The following is a 6,554-nucleotide window of genomic DNA, read 5'->3' as shown; positions in this document are numbered from 1 at the left end:
GCTGCGATCTCTGAAAGTTGCTCACAAACTGAGCTGATTCAGATATAGCGCATTACTCTGTCACATGCGAACCTGCACATAGCTCACAAACACTGGTTATCTGATTAACACCATAGTTAGCCAGATAATCGATCTTCATAGATGACTCCTTTAGTTGAGCAGTGATAATCGTAGCTGTATTTCCTTCAAAAACTCCTGCTACCTTGCCCCGTGGAAATATCTGGATTGGATACTGATATTCATTAGCAGCCATCAGTTCAATTAGATCATAGGCTTCCTTATAGCTCTTTGCCCATAATGCTCCACCTGATGCTGCGTCGAGCATGGGTCTTGACTGTGCTCCCAACCCGTTATAAAAATAATTGATGATCATCCAATTAGGAATTCCATGACGAGGACACTTTCTAAGCATCTCCTTGTAGCACTCCCAAACTTCATATAAAGATTCTTCCAATTGCTGCACAAATTGAGTAATAGCATTTCTGATTGCAACTGTCTTTGCCATAGGAAAGAATTTAGTGAGAAATTTTTGAGCAAGATCTTCCCAAGTAGTAATCGAACCAGCTGGTAGAGAGTGTAAGCAGCTCTTAGCCTTGTCCCTCAGAGAGAATGGGAACAGTCTCAGCTTCACAGCATCTTCAGAAACACCTTTGAACTTGAAGGTGTCGCAGATCTCAATAAAATCCCTAATGTGCATATTGGGATCTTCCGTTGGAGAACCCCCAAACTGGATTAAATTCTGCACCCATTGAATTATGCCAGGCTTGATCTCAAAGGTATTAGCTATGATAGTTGGCCTGAAAATGCAAGATTGAATGTCATTGATCTTGGGTTGAGAAAAATCCATCAAGGCTTTTATTCGTGCTGATGGATCTCCCATTGTAACGAGTACCTGAAACATAACAAGTAAACCGTGAAAGTAAAATAGTCCGAGTCAGTGAACTTTAACGACCACTGATGACAAGCACCTAAAGTAAACAATTAACAACATCGAGTCCCTGATAGCGGCTGCCAGAAACTTGTTAGTCGCTAAACAGGCGATAAAATTCACGCAAGTATACGCGTTCGCAAGTAGTGTAAGATATAAATCAGATTCGTTCCCACAGAGACTGGTTTAGGTTAAGTTCAATTTATGCACCTATGCAACAATGTATGGTTATCGCTCAATGCTAAGACAAATAACATATTGGGTTTTCATTAAACTAAGAGATTATACTAAATAACATTAACTAAGAGAATTGAGGTTGAATTACTTATATGAGACAAACATGGGATCCTAACTTCGTTACTACTTCATTCAATAGCCTTTTTGTTCTTAACCTTAGCATGTAATGGTGATGACACTAATCAGATAACACGAAACTAGTAAACGCCAACTTTTGTTGTACGAATACCCTACTACCAAGCATCCACAAAAGAGATAGAAGTTGAATAGACACCATTTATGCTTAGTCCTTATATGTCTAGAAGAATTGAAAACATAAAGGTTTAATGCACAAGTTATCTATCGTGATTACATAAGGCAAGTAAGATGGTTAAAATTACCTATAAATCATGCATAACAAATACATGAACCTATGCTAGCATGGCAAGTTCTAAATCTCTATATTCACTATCGCTTCAATAGAGATTAACACGCTATCTTATATGTTAGCTACGCACATAAGACGAATAAGCACAACCAATACTAGGATATCAATCAATCACCACACCAACATATTGAAACAAATTAACTATAGAAATCCATAAGTAAATCCGTTGGAACCCCAGGATAACGATTAGTTCATAATCGAACTCATCGTCACCATGGGTTCCAATGAAAGCATAATAATAAACAATATAAGAGTGTTAAGGTTCCAAGACAAATCGAAAACAAGCATCCAAGTATCAACTATATTGAAGAAATTAAGAGTCTTCTTCTCCGTAGCCTTCTCGTGCTCTCTAGGTCTTCTTATTGCTCTCACAGGCCTCCTTGTTGTTTAAAACATCTTTTTATGGGTATATATAGGCTCCAGGATGACCAAGACTCTCAAAATCTTCAATTTCGACTTAAATCAGGATTCTGGGGCAGAAACCGAGCGCGGCTGCGTGGCCGTGCTGACATTCTGGAATTTTTCTGACAAATCTTGTTTTGGCCATATCTTGAGTTCTGCTCGTCGGAATTAGGCGATTCAACTGCCCACGTGAATCTAACGAGATTCTATACAACCTGAGAATAGCCTAGGCTTCCAATTCTAATCTTTTTTTCTGGATAATTCTTTGAAAAGCTTATTTCTTCCTTTAACTGATGCCTGAAATGTAATAACACAAAAACACATTAAAATTACCAACAACTTGAGTCCAAAACACCAACTTAAGCCTGAAATGAAGCGTTCCAAGTAGATATAAAATCCACTTATCACACCCCAAAACTTGAATCGATGCTTGTCCTTAAGCATTAACAGACTCAAAATTATAAAACAAACCTAATGCAAGAATGCAACTACGTGAATGCAACTAAATGATAATGCAATCGATCCCCTCAGAATAACCATAACCAAATTAATAAGACGATGCCTCTAAGAATGCAATGACTCAAAACAGCGCTCGAATAAATCCCACAAACCAACTCACAAACCAGAAACTTGCGTGTGTGGAATGTTTAACAGATATACTCTTAATACTAGATCAATAACCATAACTTATCTATCATCAAAACAATCATAAGTTTATAAACAGAATAGATGTTAAACGCATAATGACTCGCAACACCTCCTTCCTACTAGAGTTATACAAGGATTCACGCTATTATTTAACACATAACAATGATGCTTATTTGACCGTGCAATGAGTGAGGTCCCAAAAGACTTATGCAATAATACCCATGTAGCGAGCGTTAGGTTAGCGGATCCCAGACTATAAAATCCTTAGGTCACTAGGCACAAAGTCCCCTAGAACTTAATAACTGGAGTATTAAAGAGCTCACTCTTGATCAATTATGCATAAACACATACTTTTTTTCTTTTTTTCTTTTTTTCTTTTTTTTTCCAACAATTTCTGAATGAGTGCGTTCCGCTCTATCTCATTCAACCCTAGACTACTCATACATTATGAGCCGGCTACTAGCCATTTGACGCCTAGACTTACAACAACTAGCAATGAAATCCAAACTTTTCTTCAGATTAAAAAAATCAGTGTTTTTACGTCATTAAGAGAATATCACAAATTCTAAATATAACCAAATGATTAAATCTCAACAACAAACAAGTATGATCATGATCTAGATCAAAAGCAACCCTATAAGACTTTGTGAAAATTTTGTTTCTGGCATGCAAATCAATTCATTAGGACTTAAACATCCCTCTATTCGTCATCACCACACTCAAAACAACATCAACTTATCAAATAGCATAGTTCATCTTAAGGGATCATGCTAAATATGCATGCAAATGCAACTATATGAAATCACATAAAAAACAAACAAATATGTCCTATATGAACAATCATGCAACACTACGAATAAAATAACACTATATGCAACATGAATCTATATAAACTATATGGACACACACAAACTAATCCTTACTAAGGATTTCAGGCATACCTAGTCGTCAGAAAGATCACCCTCTTCGGGTGGAGGATTAGGTGGCCAATCAACCTCGACACCAGTGGCTCGAAAAATAGTGCCCAAATCATGTGTCAAATCTGCAGCAAAACGACGGTGAATGTCGTGCATGGCCTCTATACGCCTAATTACTCGCCTGTACTGCTCATCACCAACACCAGTCCTATCAACTACCTGCTGCACATGAGAAGAACCCTCTGTAGGCACTGGAGGATTCGTTCGGCTACCCTTTACATCATCAAAAATATATCCCAATCCCTTATCATGTGGTGCACCTAAAAATGCATAACTCAAGTGATCTGGTAGTGGGTGAAGCTCAAGTGTGGAAACATCTTCAATAGACGTCTCGAGACGCTCCTGAGAAATTTTCAGCTCTGCTAACCCAGGAGAATCGAATGGCATATCCAACTTCCTCTTCCACGGAGGTGCATTCAAAACCTGCAGTTGTTCTGCTCCTTCTTTGTCATCAATAACTGATTTTCCCATTAAGGATCTCTCTAAGGTCTCTGACTTTGGCAATTGCTCAAGTTCCGAATTCACGACAGAGTCTACCCACTCTACTTTAAAGCACTCCTCTTTAGCTTTGGGTAACTTTATTTCCTTAAACACATTAAAAGTGACCTTCTGATCACGAACCTTCATCATAAGCTCTCCTTTTTGCACATCGATCATAGTTCGGCCTGTAGCCAAGAATGGTCTTCCCAAGATGATGGGAATCTTCTTATCTTCCTCGAAATCAATAATTACAAAGTTATCTGGGAAGATGAGTTTATCCACCTTGACCAAGACATAATCCACTATACCTCATGGATAAGCGATGGAACGATCAGCTAGTTGCAATGACATATATGTTGGTTTCGGATCAGGCAGACCAAGCTTCTTGAAGATAGACAAGGGCATAGATTGATGCTAGCTCCCAAATCACATCTTTTTATGGGTATATATAGGCTCCAGGATGACCAGGACTCTCAAATTCTTCAATTTTGACTAATATCATGATTCTGGGGCAGAAACCGGGCGCGGCTGCGTGGCCTTCCGGCGCGGCCGTGCTGACATTCTGGAATTTTTCTTACAAGTCTTGTTTTGCCCATATCTTGAGTTCTGCTCGTCAGAATTAGGTGATTCAACTGCCCACGCGAAGCTAACAAGATTCTCTATAACTTGAGAATAGCCTAGGCTTCTAATTCTGATATTTTTTTCAGGATAATTCTTTGAAAAGCTTCTTTCTTCCTTTAACTGATGCCTGAAATGCAATAACACAAAAACACATTAAAAATACCAATAACTTGAGTCCAAAACACCAACTCAAGCCTGAAATGAAGCGTTCCAAGTAAGTATAAAATCCACTTATCAGTACCCAAGTTTCCTTGGGTCCTGCCTTGTTAGCTTTCTTCTTTTGTTTCTTAGGTTTGATCTCATTTGACTTGGGGATATCTGATTCATCCTTAGTCATCTGAGTTGGACCTTTAAAACCAGTCATTAAAATTGAATTATCATGCACATTTTGATTAACAGAAAATGGCATGCTATTTGCAAACATGTTATTCCAGTAAGGCATGCTAAATGGCAATTGAGGCATACTAAATACAGCATAATAAGGATTAGGTACAAATGGCATATTAGCAAATAGTGCATTCATATTCTGAGCAGACATTGCATTCAAAGGCATATAAGGCATGGCATTCATGTTGGGAAAAGAAGATGGTACAAATATAGGAGTAGGCATGGCAAGTTTGCAATTAATAGAAAAATGATTAATACTACCACACTTAACACAGATTTTTCTTGGAGCATACTTATCAGGTGTGTAGTTGTTATGTTTGTTAATCCCTACTTTCCCATTTCTATTGTTTTTCCTTTTAGTTTCTATTTAAACCTCAATCTTTTCTTTTCTGTCATTAAGTTGCTTGATGGACAGATGACCAATATTCACTTTCTTCTCCTTCTTCACTTGACTTGATTCTCCTGGAACGAAGTTATTGGATACTGATCCATATTTTTCATTTAACTTGACAAGTTTGGTTTTGCTCACAGGTTTGCTCACAGCCGACGGATGAGGATTTAGGTCACTCGACGGATAATCCTTTTAATTATCTGGCGGATGAATTTCATCATCCGTCGAGTCTACATCTGTTAGGAATCCTTCAACCAAATTGGACTTCAACTTTTCCTTACTCTTTTTCCAGGCTGCATCACAAAAGGACTCAATACCTTGAACCTTAGTGATTTGAGCATGAACATCTCTGGATGATTTCCATGCCTTAATCACCTCTTGTTCTAGTTCAAGTTGCTTCTTCAAAATCTCTTCTTTCTTCAAGGACTCAGTTAATTCATCCTTAAAAATCTTACACTCAATTCTCAATTTCTCAAATTCAATAAACTGATATTCTAGCACATTATTCCTCTCACTTAAAAACAAATTATTTTCTTTGATTTTAGCATTTTCCTTAGTGAGGGACTTAAGTGTAACACGCAAATGATATAATTATGTAGACATGTCATTAATAACATCAATACACTCAGCTTTAGATAAATGTGCTAGGTTAGTGGTGATTACCTGATTACTTGAAGAACTTGTTTCTGTTTCATCAGACTTGGCCATTAGGGCTAGATTGACATAGCTGACATCTTCATCTTCATCCAAACCATCAGCTGCCCAGTTATTTTCTTGTGTAATGAAATCCCTTTCCTTTTGCTTGAGCAACTCAAAATACTTCTATTTATAATTAACAGGCTCAAACTTCTTTTTACTGGAATCTGACTTTGTACACTCACTGGCAAAATGTCCCGCCAAGCCACATTTGAAACACTTAAATTTGGATTTATCCACCATGTTTCTTTTTGGCTTAGCTGCTCCAAAGTTCTTTTTGAACTTGAGCTTGGAAAATCTTCTAGAAAGAAAAGCTAAATGCTCATCAATATCATCCATGTCATCTTGGCTCAAATTGTC

General features: G+C 37.6%; 1 non-coding gene across 1 annotated transcript; it reads left to right on the top strand.

Annotated features, from left to right (window-relative positions):
• Window positions 1–383: 383 nt before the first annotated feature.
• On the top strand, window positions 384–490 carry LOC141716299 (small nucleolar RNA R71). The gene has a single exon (XR_012573012.1). It is a non-coding gene; the product is annotated as a small nucleolar RNA R71 (small nucleolar RNA).
• Window positions 491–6,554: the final 6,064 nt, after the last annotated feature.

Source organism: Apium graveolens, chromosome 3 (genome assembly GCF_009905375.1).
Source record: "Apium graveolens cultivar Ventura chromosome 3, ASM990537v1, whole genome shotgun sequence".
NCBI classification, from domain to species: Eukaryota; Viridiplantae; Streptophyta; class Magnoliopsida; order Apiales; family Apiaceae; genus Apium; species Apium graveolens.
Note: the sequence above shows the minus strand (reverse complement) of the source record. Positions and strands in the feature narration are given on the sequence as shown.